Source organism: Schistocerca serialis, chromosome 4 (assembly GCF_023864345.2).
Source record: "Schistocerca serialis cubense isolate TAMUIC-IGC-003099 chromosome 4, iqSchSeri2.2, whole genome shotgun sequence".
NCBI lineage: Eukaryota > Metazoa > Arthropoda > Insecta > Orthoptera > Acrididae > Schistocerca > Schistocerca serialis.
Window position 1 is genome coordinate 853,974,043 of NC_064641.1, and position 14,331 is coordinate 853,988,373.

At 42.6% G+C, this 14,331-nt stretch overlaps 1 protein-coding gene across 1 annotated transcript in view; it reads right to left on the minus strand.

The window, feature by feature from the left end:
• The window catches only part of LOC126473486 (lysophosphatidylcholine acyltransferase), a 700,767-nt gene that overhangs the window by 411,305 nt on the left and 275,131 nt on the right, over positions 1–14,331 (minus strand). The window lies entirely within an intron of this gene.

Genomic DNA, 14,331 nt, shown 5'->3' on the forward strand with positions numbered 1-14,331 from the left:
CTGACTGCGGTTCAACAACTGCCCAACACTCAAGTCGCCACACTGACCGTGCATCCGAACGAGCGTGCCGAGTTTCTGACGTCATAGCGTGGAATAGCACGTTCGGGAGTCTTTCCGAACGTGGAGAGCGATATCTGGCATGTCAGATATTCTGAGCGTGCGTCTGAGCGTTGACCAATGAGATAGCACAACACCATCTACGTCATACGCGCGCAGTCTCCCTTCAGTACAGAGTTATGAGGCGCCATATTGGCATTCATTTCAAGCCTATATGTACATATGCCGTTTCTGAGCACCAGCACATTGAGAAGCACTGGAAAACCCGTTGTTAGTTGTGTGTGATTCGTTCCAATAAAATAATGAGAAACATAATATCCGTGGCAAAAGAATTATTGTAACTTGCGTATTATGAGAGTAGGCTATTTGAAGGCAGCGACACACTGAAGATCCACCCAAAACCCATTGTTCTTGGTACAGTTTGTTATGATTAAATTTCAATTAGTAGCATAATTATCTACGATTAACGTTTTCAGTACGTGGTAACACCAATATGATTAAGCAGAAGGGTAATGTTGTTGGTTTAGCATGCCGGCACGGTAGCTCAGCGTGTTCGGTCAGAGGGTTAGCAGCCATCTGTAATAAAAAAAAAACTGAGTTAATAGATCAACAGCGAACAAAAATGGACGTGTTACGGCGTCCGCCTCGAGCAGATGTAACGACCAAAAGCAAACAAAATGAGATTAGAAAAAAAAAAGAAAGCGTGTTCGGTCAGAGGGCTGCGTGCTCTCTGTAATAAAAAAAAAACTGAGTCAAAGAATCAACGATCAACTTGAACCGATGTCTTGTGACGTCCGCCCAGACCAAATACAACGAACAATATCGAACAAAATGAGTAAAAAAAAAGCGTAATGAGTAGCGTCTCTGGCTGATAATGAGTTTTTGTTGAGGCGGTGGTTCGCGTGCTAACACTCCCAAATTTTTTTTCCCTAACATCCGCTTCTTTATTACGTTCTGATACTTTATTATTAGTTTTATACAAGTATATGCTATAATATTTGATGTTATGTAAATATAAGTTCACCTTTCTTGAGGGGTGACTTGGTTCGATTGGCTTAATCTACAGGACAGCTTGCGCTACTTGTATAAGGATATTTTGCTTCTCTTACGCTTCGTAATTCAGATGTTGCAAAGATTCTGCTACTGGGTAGGAACATTGATCAAATAAGACTGACCTTGGGGTTTTACTTAAATGTGGGAATGATGAAAATAATGTTTATCTTACGCCAAATTTGTACCGCACTGTTTGCAATGCAACTTTTATAAGCCTGTGTCCTTATTGATTGGACATGGTACTTTCCTTTTCGTGGACGATGGAGGTAATTTTACGCGCACCCGTTGAGCAAACAGTGTGATTTACGAACTAGAAACATCCCTCAAACTGCCGCTGGAGTACGTTGCGATCGCGTATACCACGTTGGGGCCCACGTACCGTACGCTCAAGTAGCATCGTTCCTGAGCGTTCAGCAGCACGTTGAACTTGGCACGCTCAACGAACGTTCGACAGCACGGTCCGTGTGCCGACGGCTTTACATCACCCACGTCTGCGTAGTAGAGATCAGAAACAGAATGAGTTCGAGGCTAATGTTCCGGTTCAACACTTCACACATCAAGGCGTCACTGTTAGTATCAGTGCCATCGGGCCTCCTTGGTTCCCGCTGTACAGTAGTGGAAATCAGTGTAGAGGCAGGGTTCGTATGACAGTAACAGTACAGTGTCTGTAGCATATCGTATCGAATTTATGACTGAAGTCGTAGATATATATAAGATATAAATAATGTTCAAGAGGACAATATTATGGAAATGGAAGAGGATGTCGATGAAGATGAAATGGGAGATATGATACTGCGTGAAGAGTTTGACACAGCACGGAAAGACCTAAGTCGAAACAACGCCCCGGGGGTAGACAACATTCCATTAGAACACTGACAGCCTTGGGAGAGCCAGGCCTAACAAAACTCTACCACCTGGTGAGCAAGATGTATGAGACAGGCGAAATACCCTCAGACTTCAAGAAGAATATAATAATTCCAATCACAAAGAAAGCAGGTGTTGACAGATGTGAAAGTTACCGAACTATGTTTAATAAGTCACAGCTGCAAAATACTAACGCGAATTCTTTACAGACGAATGGAAAAACTGGTAGAAGCCGACCTCGGGGAAGATCGGTTTGGATTCCGTAGAAATGTTGGAGCACGTGAGGCAATACTGACCCTACGACTTATCTTATAAAATAGATTAAGGAAAGGCAAGCTTACGTTTCTAGCATTTGTAGACTTAGAGAAAGCTTTTGACAATGTTGACTGGAATACTCTCTTTCAAATTCTAAAGGTGGCAGGGGTAAAATACAGGGAGCGAAAGGCTATTTACAATTTGTACAGAAACCAGATGGCAGTTACAACAGCCGATGGACATGAAAGGGAAGCAGTGGTTGGGAAGGGAGTAAGACAGGGTTGTAGCCTCTCCCCAATGTTATTCAATCTGTGTATTGAGCAAGCTGTAAAGGAAACAAAAGAAAAATTCGGAGTAGGAATTAAAACTCATGGAGAAGAAATAAAAACTTTGAGGTTCGCCGATGACACTGTAATTCTGTCAGAGACAGCAAAGGACCTGGAAGAGCAGCTGAACGGAATGGACAGTGTCTTGAGAGGAGGATATAAGATGAACATAATCAAAAGCAAAACGAGCATAATGCAATGTAGTCGAATTAAATCGGGTGATGTGAAACATGGACGATAAATAGTTTAGATAAGAAGAGAATAGAAGCTTTCGAAATGTGGTGCTACAGAAGAATGCTGAAGATTAGATGGGTAGATCATATAACTAATGAGGAGGTATTGAATAGAATTGGGTACAAGAGAAGTTTGTGGCACAACTTGACTATAAGAAGGGATCCGTTGGTAGGACATGTTCTGAGGCATCAAGGGATCACCAGTTTAGTATTGGAGGGCGGCGCGGAGGGTAAAAATCGAAGAGGGAGACCAAGAGATGAACACACTAAACAGATTCAGAAGGCTGTAGGTTGCACTAAGTACTGGGAAATGAAGAAGCTTGCACAGGATAGAGTAGCATGGATAGCAGCATCAAACCAGTCTCTGGACTGAAGACCACAACAACAACATAAATAATCATGACGGGATTACATAGTTTCTTTCATATCACGAGTTGCCAACGTAAGTCTTTTGCATTTCTGGGGCGCAAATTGGTATAAACGCACTCACTGTACTGTTGTGTTATTGCATTGTTAGTAATTTGTCCAACCTCTGTTCTTCGTAATGACGTCAAAAACTATCTTCTGCATTTATTTTGTTAGGGTTTGTAGTTCTTGCAGTGAAACTGTCGCCCAATCTTTTATCTTAACGCAGTTTTCAGCTCACATACTGTCTCCAGCCTTCTTCCATTGCGATAAACACTCCTTGCAAGTGTTCAACAGTTTTTCCACGGGGTTCATATCCGGGCTACGTGCAAGCCAGGGCAAGACATCGATATCTTTATCTTCGAACCACTTTTGGTTGTAGCAGAAACCTGCACAGATGCATGATGTTGTTGAAACATTAGACTTTCGTTCCCTAGGTCCTCATACATTCTAATCAGTTCTGTCTCTAGTGTCTCAGTGTAGAATTTAAAGTTCACTGTAGTATTCAGTCAAGCAATGCGCGATTTACACATATCGCTGAAGACTGCTCAAATCATAACAATTCCCCACCAAAATTTCTGCTCGATTTTATCCGTTTTTCTGTTTTCACATCAAGCCAATAATACTGAAAACGAGCCAGCCGCTCTGAACTACATTTCTCGTCATCATTGAAGATCACTTTATCCCATCCTGAAGTCTATGAAATACGGTTCTTTAGCGCACTCCAAGGTAGCTTATTTATGTTTCGGCGTTGGAACAGATTTCTGCCGTTGCTTCTTGAATTCAAGGTGTCTTCATTTGACAAAATTCGTCGTACACGTCTGATAGATACTGAATACTGTGAATTAGCAACATGTGGATAAGAATAATTTTCTGCTTGAGAGTGTGGCTGTCTCTTAGGACTTCGGTTGCCTTTCGTTGATTTAGCAGTTGTAAATAGTTCGTGGGTTGTACACGCTGTAACTGTTTCATTAGACAGCTCATTAGATACTACGATAAAGCGCGGATACACTGAAATTATGTCACTGTATAGCTAATGTAAATTCATTCTAAAACTCTTATTACGCTATCGAATAAATGAAGTGAAACCACTAAATTAAATAAAAATAATTTCACAGTTCTAAGGGCGTAGGAATTTCGGATAATAATCCCGCTTCAGTCGATATAAAAAAAAAGATCGCAAAAGTATAAATACCTGGCAGCTACAGTTACAGTACCTTGTACGGGTGTTGGCCGTTCCCTTTCCTATTTCCCTTGCGAATACAGCGAGGGAAACAGGACTGGACGCTTCTGTGCGAATTCTGATCTCTCTTATTTCGTCCCAGTGGTCCTTGCATGAGAAGTACGCTCGTGACAACAGAGTCGTTCTACAGTCAGGCGCAAGGGCCGTTTCTCCAAATTTTCTGAACAGTGTCTCGCCAGATAAGCCGACTTACTTCTTGGGACTCCCAGTGAGTTCATGGAACGTCTCTGCAATACCTGCCTGTTGATCGAACCTATTGCTAACAAATCTAGCGGCACTATTGAACTATTTGTATGTCGTAAGTCTAATATTTACCCCGCAGACTCTAGCACTACTCACGAATGGCCGCCCAAGTGTTTTGCATGCAGTCTCCTTTATACAGCGTGGTCCATTGATAGTGACCGGGCCAAATATCTCACGAAATAAGCATCAAACGAAAAAAACTACAAAGAACGAAACTCGTCTAGCTTGAAGGGGGAAATTAGATGGCGCTATGGTTGGCCCGCTAGATGGCGCTGCCATAGGTCAAACGGTTATCAACTCGTTTTTTGTAAATAGGAACCCCCATTTTTTATTACATATTCGTGTAGTACGTAAAGAAATATGAATGTTTTAGTTGGACCACTTATTTCGCTTTGTGATAGATGACGCTGTAATAGTCACAAACGTATAAGTACGTGATATCACGTAACATTCCGCCACTGCGGACGGTATTTGCTTCGTGATACATAACCCGTGTTAAAATTGACATCGAAATAAGTGTCCAAGGAATAGAAAAGCAACTGGAATCACTCAACAGAGGAAAGGCCACTGGACCTGACGGGATACCAATTCGATTCTACACAGAGTCCGAAAAGAACATGCCCCCTTCTAACAGCCGTATACCGCATGTCTCTAGAGGAACGGAAGGTTCCAAATGATTGGAAAAAGAGCACAGGTAGTCCCAGTATTCAAGAAGGGTCGTCGAGCAGATGTGCAAAACTAATAGGTCTATATCTCCGACGTCGATCTGTTGTAGAATTTTAGAACATATTTTTTGCTCGAGTATGATGTTTTTGGAAACCCAGAATGTACTCTGTAGGAATCAACATGGATTCCGGAAACAGCGATCGTGTGAGACCCAACTCGCTTTATTTGTTCATGAGAGCCAGAAAATATTAGATACAGGCTCCCAGGTAGATGCTATTTTTCTTGACTTCCGGAAGGCGTTCGATACAGTTCCGCACAGTCGCCTGATAAAGTAAGAGCCTACGGAATATCAGGCCAGCTGTGTGGCTGGATTGAAGAGTTTTTAGCAAACAGAACACAGCATGTTGTTATCAATGGAGAGACGTCTACAGACGTTAAAGCAACTTCTGGCGTGCCACATGGGAGTGTTATGGGACCATTGCTTTTCACAATATATATAAATGACCTAGTAGATAGTGTCGGAAGTTCCATGCGGCTTTTCGCGGATGATGCTGTAGTATACAGAGAAGTTGCAGCATTAGAAAATTGTAACGAAATGCAGGAAGATCTGCAGCGGATAGGCACTTGGTGCAGGGAGTGGCAACTGGCCCTTAACATAGACAAATGTAATGTATTGCGAATACATAGAAAGAAGGTTCCTTTATTGTATGATTATATGGTAGCGGAACAAGCACTGGTAGCAGTTACTTCTGTAAAAAATCTGGGAGTATGCGTGCGGAACGATTTGAAGTGGAATGATCATATAAAATTAATTGTTGGTAAGGCGGATACCAGGTTGAGATTCATTGGGAGAGTCCTTAGAAAGTGTAGTCCATCAACAAAGGAGATGGCTTAAAAAACACTCGTTCGACCTATACTTGAGTATTGCTCATCACTGTGGGATCCGTACCAGGTCGGGTTGACAGAGGAGATAGAGAAGATCCAAAGAAGAGCGGCGCGTTTCGTCACCGGTTTATTTGGTAAGCGCGATAGCGTTACGGAGATGTTTAGCAAACTCAAGTGGCAGACTCTGCAAGAGAGGCGCTCTGCATCGTGGTGTAACTTGCTGTCTAGGTTTCGAGAGCGTGCGTTTCTGGATGAGGTATCGAATATATTGCTTGCCCCTACTTATACCTCCCGAGGAGATCACGAGTGTAAAATTAGAGAGATTAGAGCGCGCACGGAGGCTTTCTGACAGTCGTTCTTCCCGCGAACCATACGCGACTGGAACAGGAAAGGGAGGTAATGACAGTAGCACGTAAAGTGCCCTCCGCCACACACCGTTGGGTGGCTGGCGGAGTATAAATGTAGATGTAGACAACACGCGTCAGCGCATTGTCAATGCATGTGCGAACATTACGGAAGGCGAACCACTCGCTGTTGAGAGGAATGTCGTTACACGTATTGTCAAATGCACTGAGGTTGACGGATATCATTTTGAGAGTTTATTGCATTAATGTGGCATTTACAGGTAATGCACGAGTTCTCAGAAATGATAAGTTCACAAAGGTACAAGTATCAAATTGGAACAACCGAAATAAGATGTCCGAACGTACCTACGTTCTGCATTTTAGTTTAAAAAACCTACCTGTTACGAAATGTTAGTCTAAATTTGTGAGCCATATGTTTGTGACTAATACAGCTCCGTCTATCACAAAGCGAAAGAAGTGGTTCAACTAAAACATTCGTATCTCTTTACGTACTACACGAATATGTAATAAAAATGGGGGTTCCTATTTAAAAAAACGCAGTTGACATCCGTTTGACCAATGGCAGCGCCATCTAGCGGACCAACCATAGCGCCATCTGGTTTCCCCCTTCAAGCTAGACAAGTTTCGTTCTTTGTAGTTTTTTCGTTTGATGTTTATTTCGTGAGATATTTGGCCTGGTCACTATCGATGGACCACCCCAGTATATGAGGTACACTTTCCTAGAATTCTCCCAGCAAAACCAAAGTGGACCGACCGTCGCACCTTTCGGGAGGACACAGACTGACTGACCCCTTCAGCGTCCCAGAAGAGCGTCGCCATGGCTTCACAGTGAACTTTTCCTTAGAGTAGAAGTGGTGCGGTGCCATTACATGGATTGCCGTTTTGTTTCCGATTCGAAGCGAGAAGCCCACGTTTCATCGTTTGTGACAGTGTTTGATAGAAAATTATCACGATCAGCCTCATAACACGCATGCAATTTCGCACAGATGTTGCTCTTTATCGTCTTCTGTTTGGCGGCGAGAAACCCAGGCGGCACGCAGCTTTGCCACACCCACTTGTGTCGGCACTACCAACAGTGCACGTCCAGCTGAGCACCGAGGTGGTTGATTGTGATATGTCTATCACCTCTAATGAGAGTGTCCACACACTCAACGTTGCAGGAGTCACAGCACGCGAGATATCGGGTAAGTTCGTTAGAGTTCGTGATGATCGAGTGTTTAGCTTTCGCGCTCCGTAAGACGAAGATGTACGAGGGTGAGTCAAATGAAAACCTTAAATTTGTAATAACAAATCTAAATTTCGCGCCATTATCCTGTAAGTTGGTAAGCATGCTACAAACAACGTGCAGAATGGCCTGCAGGTGGGAGCATAGTGCAGATGCACTCATACGGTCGCAGTATCAGTATAAAGATGGCCGCCCCACTTGCGAGTTGCACCAGGGAAGAACAGCGTCCTGTTATTCGTTTTTTCCGTAGTGAAGGTGTGAAACCTATTGAAATTCATCGACGAATGAAGGTTCAGTACGGTAATGCATGTTTGTCACAGCAGCAAGTCTATGAATGGAGTAGGAAGTTCAGTGGAAGATGCTTCTCGTCCAGGTCAGGCACAACGAGTTGTGACTACACAGAACATTGCAGCAGTTGAAGTCGAGTGACACTGAACGACATTGCAGCATGTTTACAGATTAGTCATGGGTCAGCACACCACATTGCGCATGATGTGATCCAGTTTCACGAAGTGTCTGCAAAATGGGTGCCACGGCAGCTGATTCCTGAAATGAGAGAACGACGTGTTGATGCTTGTGAAGAACATCTTCGGCGCTTTGAACGAGAAGGTGATGGCTTCCTAGCAAGAATCGTTACTGGGGGTGAAACGTGGGTTCACTTCCACCAACCGGAAACGAAGACAGCGAGCAAGGAATGGCGCCATTCCTCATCACCAAAACCATAGAAGTTTCGAACAGAACCATCAGCAGGGAAGGTTATGCTGACACTCTTTTGGGACGAAACAGGCGTCATGTTGGAGCATTACATGCCTAGAGGGACCACTGTCACCAGTGCATCATACACAGATCTCCTAAAAAATCATCTGCGGCCTGCAATCAAATCAAAGCAACGTGGATTGCTGTCAGCAGGTGTCCTTTTGCAACATGACAATGCAAGGCCCCACACTGCCCGTACAACAGTTGCAACAATCACAGACCTGCATTTGAGTGTCTTCCTCATCCACCATACTCACCAGACCTTGCCCCCAAGTGATTTCCATATGTTTGGACCACTCAAAGACGCAATGGGAGGAAAGAAGTTCCGTTCTGATGAAGAGGTACGCCACGGGGTGCATGAGTGATTGCGCGGAGTACCGAAAGAATTTTTTTCTAAAGGAATTTATGCACTTTGTAAGCGCTGGAGGACTTGCATTGAGCGTGGGGGAGATTATGCCGAAAAGTGATACAGCTTTGTGCCACTTATGCGCAATAAATAATATTTTTTTTTTAAATTTAAGGTTTTCATTTGACTCACCCTCGTATGATGTGATGGTTCGACTCCTCAACAAACTTAATTATTTGTGTGTTTTTTTCATCACTCGTCATATTACTGAACATATATGACATTTGAGAGGTAATATAACGAAAAAAACCACATGTATTTGCATTAAGTATTTGCGCGAAGTTTCAATTTATGTTTTCCACGTCTGTAAGGCAAATACTTCCCACAACTAGTTATAGCGAGAGCACATCCGACGATTAATTGTATATTACTCTTGTGGCCTGGAACGCTGTGGCTTACTATATTACTGATTGTGAATAACGTCATTCGCGTCATTTTGTTTACCGAGATTTGATTTGGGCTTTCCAAGCCTGTCCCTCGTCTTTGAAAATTTGATTTGAAATAGTCAAACAATGTATGAAATTCACTACAGCTTCATGAAAATGCACGTGGATTTTTCGTTATATTGCCTCTCAACTGTCATATAATGTAAACAGTGTGACTCATGACTGTTAGCAGTATTCGAACCGTTGGCTTGTCCACGACCATCTTGCCAAGCTCGAACGCTAACCACATGACCATCATGACTTCTAACGAACGGCACCTTCGCACAGACACATCAGTTACATAATAGCCACGTGCACCTTCTCTTGCTATTTTCGCCGAATTGCCACAGCAGTGCACCTTATTACATTCACATTATGTTGTTTTAATGACCTACTAAAGGTGTACAAAGTCTGAAGCAAATCCGTGATCCCAATGTCGTGGCCTCCCCTTTTCAGTTACACCGGATGTGACCGAACAGGTGGCATAGTTTTCAAACGCTCTGTTCGCCAGTCATTGGTCTCTTCACTTATCGAGTACCTTTTATCATGCCGTAACTGCAGTACCAGGCCAGGCACTTCCAACAACTCGGCAGTACCTACGCATTAACACTAAAAAGGTACCGTGCGAACTTACCCTCACCAATTTCATAGGGTGTGCCGGATACAACTTGTGCTTCAACATATGTAAACAGGAAGACGCCGCTCTCTGCCGGTTTCGAGAAATAGATTTTTGCTAATACTCAACGAGTCCGCAGCCGAGCGAGTAAACGCTTATACGAGGACCGCGCCAACTCGTCATCACCGATTTCGGCCACATTTATGGCTTATACAGGGCTTAGCCAGAAATGGAAGTCATGGAAATGGGAATTCCAGATGGCCTAGCGTTTAGAAAAAAAATTGCACTTCTGGAGCGGGTCGTGGCGAGACAGGCAGAGCCTGTCGTAACGAGAAAGTACAGAACGATAATCTGACGGTCGTTGGGTCGAGTCTCTAGGCAGAAACTTTATTTCCAATTTTTACGTTCCACTGTAAATAAATGGAAATGACGTTGAATTGTTTGCATTTATTGACATTTTCATAAAAAGCATGAAAAATAAAGCCGAAGGAAGATCTGGTGCTGTAAATGGGATTCCAGGAAGGGATTGTAAGGCGTAGACGAGAACTTCGTACAGAAAATTAGGTACTTTTATTACTTTGCAGTTGTTGATTCGCACGTGCTGGTGATAGCTAAAACGCTACGTTTTTACGATTACACTGTTGCATTATAGTTTCTATAGAAAACAATGTTTAAACTCTTAAATATATTATTATTATCAGTTAATTAAAATATGCTTTATTTATTTATTATTATAAATAAATATTCTTTGTTTGTGCTTTTATTTTAATTATTGGTGTAGTTATTGGTTTTAGTTGATTTAGCTTAGTTCCTTATTTCCTTTTAGTTACTCTACTGAAAACCTGGAAAATATAAATATTTCGTTTTAAATACCACAGGAGGGCGAGAGATGTATTCCGCAGCAGCGACCTCGCGGAAAATTCCTCATCGTTACCTTCTCCACCTGAAATCTCTAAAACCTTTACTCGCTACGCAGATTGTTCGGCAGAACTGTGCGCTATGTTGTTTGATGGGTCTGGATGATATGTCCAACAATTTATCAAGTTAAAGTTTATTAATTATGAGATAATCTCTCGACAAATTACGAGAGTGGAAAATCCAAGTTCGCACTATCGTTCCAAACTTCACCTCCGAGCGATCTACGTCTCGTAATATATGTACCGTGATAATTAATTAATTTCGGTATGGAGATATACACACCTTGAATACTTGATGTTAGTCATTGGATTTTATTTTGTACAAAAAACTATTGGAACAAGTCCGATTCTCGCAGTTGGTATATGCCGTTCACCACAATATAAATTCGCCGCACGCAAGCGATTTTGCATACATTGGTACACTATAGTTGGTATACATTCTGTATCGTTGCTTAATTTGGTGGCAAGCTAAGTGCAAAGTATCATTTAGCCGAATATTGACGAGGATAGTTGGTGACGGAGAATAACAGAATGTATTCTGATAATCTTCTCGGGTTGTACTAGCGGACTTCACTTGAAGGAAATCTTTGTAATACTGCACGATGGCAAATCATCTCCACCTTGAAAAATCTCGTCCTATAATTGTGAATTTGTTTGTCCTCCCCACGAGAGAATTAACAATAAATTTGTTCTCCTGGACAACGTTCTTTTATGTTTCCAGGCTTTGATGAAGTTATGACGATAATCCTGGGAGGCATCGGGCGAACCCAAAGGCGAGCTGAAAATTTGAGCTGGACCAGGAATGGTACCCGGATTTTCCGCTGTAGGTGGCCGCTTCGGCCATCCGAACACGTCCCCCGTTCGATCCAAATCTCCAGCGCCCCACAACTATTAATCAACTTGACGACAGCCTAGTTGTATTCCCATTTCCCACAAGAGTTCGGATACTTATTATGTAAACTGAAGGCGGAGAGGGAGGTAAAGAAAAAAAAAGAACTGACTGTATCAGATGTATCGGAAATTCATGCAGAATCAGCGCTGACTGCAATCGAACCGGGATCTCCTGCTTACTACGCAGTTGTGTTAATCGCTACGCCTTCTGGGTACAGGGTTTACCGCAAACGTGCGGACTATCCGCAGTCCCCCATTCGTGTCCTCATGCTCGCTAATTTTAGATTCCCACTGGACGTCGAACGCGTATGTGAATACGCAGTGGAGGTTGAGGATTCATTGCTCGTCGAGGCGAATCAATTATATGAACGTGTGGTATCTGTTCTCTCAGACAAGTCCCTACGCAGCTGGTATCATTAGTTCCTTCCCTCTTTTATCCATCATCAGTTTCTTTTTCTTTCTTTTCTTCCCTCCTCTCCAGCTTCAGTTTACATAATATGTACCACAACTGCGGATTCAATGTCCTGTCTGTTCTTTCAGACATGTTACGGCGACCGCTCTCTTATAGCAGAAAATCAGTTTACATATGTTGAAGTCCAAGTCATTATTTACACATCCTGTCAATCTTAATCAAATCGGTGAGGGGAAGTTGGTACATTCTCCTTGCAAGTGTTTCTCCGTGATCTCCATTTCAGCTACAAGACACGGGAGTGAAGCTTTACCTGTTGTTATCGGCGTTTTCTTTCTGCCCAACAGGGAATCAGTCAGTCACATTTTACACTGTCTATGCTTTTCTCATCCCTTTTCCAATTCTGTTTACTTTTTTCTACCTCATCTCCTTACGTTACCATATTAATTCTAGCTCTTCCTCCGACTATTCCTCCTCCGTACTGATTTATTCTGACTGTCGTCACACGGTTTTTGACAGCTGTCGTTGCTCACATTTGCCAAGAACGCAATGAGAAAACTGTTTACCACCCCCTCCCCCCAACCCCTATGCACTATATATGCTACATCAATTTTTTTATAATTTTTTTTTCAAGTTAAAAATGGCTCTGGGCACTATAGGACTTAACATCTGAGGTCATCAGTCCCCTATAACTTAGAACTACTTAAACCTCACTAACATAATGACATCACATGCCCGAGGCTAGATTCGAACCTGCGACCGTAGCGGTCATGCGGTTCCAGACTGAAGCGCCTAGAACCACTCGGCTACACCGGCGGGCTTTTTCAAGTTAGCTGGGCCCCATCGTAGCATATACCGCGCACCGTGTGTTTCTATGGATCACTTGTTTTCGTTTTTGCATGTTCGTAGTAGGTGGCAACATCTGATTCAAGAAAGCTGTTCATCGCTATGGCAGCGTGTCTTCGAGAAATAAAGGTAACTTTTTGTTTTCAGCACTTTCGGAATATGCGAGCTGTAATATGCTAATAGACAGTACACTATCGATTATTAATTCTTAATTTCATCACAATACAGTTTTTTCCGATGTAGCACAGTCTTCATTCGGGAACTATGTATACTTGCACATTCCAGTGGCAATGTTTCCATAACTTTTACGTGTTTCATATTCCTAAGTATTGGACATATTTCGGTTATTTTCGAATATAAGTATTATTCACTTTGAACACGTCCTCAAATTTTGGTGAATCACAACAACTTTTAAAGTTTAGTATTTTAGTCTTATTTTTGTCCCTGGACGATACATTGGCCAGCAATACAAACTTTTTATTAACAGAATCTAATTTCAGGACTGAGGAGCTTAATACTGATAAGCCTGACATTTCCTAAATTTGTCATACTCATTAACTACACGTCATCGTTGACATCACTATCATACCACCACCACCACCACCACCACCACCACCACCACCACCACTAATCATTATAATTCTATTGTGCTCATGTAACATACCGATTTTCATTTTTACTCTCTGAGGAAGTCTGGTTTTCTGTAAGAGCAGGTGAAATAAATACGTAAATAAACAAATCTAGCCGTGGGGAAAGGCAGATGCCACACTCAGAATCAATGGACGAGTAATTTCACAAGCTGCGACATCGTCGCGACTACAGTAACTGTGACATATTATATTGGTCAGACACGCCGCTCTTTTAAATTAAGGTTTAAAGAACACTCACAGACACGAAACAAAACGGCTTAGGGTTCAAATGGCTCTGAGCACTATGCGACTTAACGTCTGAGGTCATCAGTCGCCTAGAGCTTAGAACTAATTAAACCTAACTAACCTAAGGACATCACACACATCCATGCCCGAGGCAGGATTCGAACCTGCGTCCGTAGCGGTCGCTCGGCTCCAGACTGTAGCGCCTAGAACCGCACGGCCACTCCGGCCGGCTACGGCTTAGGGACAGTATTTATATGATACTGGTCATTCCATAAGGAGCATTGAAAGTTGTATACGTGTTCTTCACAGAATGGAGAAGGGCCGTTCTCTTGATTTGTTGGAACAAACTAAACTGCTTAACCGTCAAAAT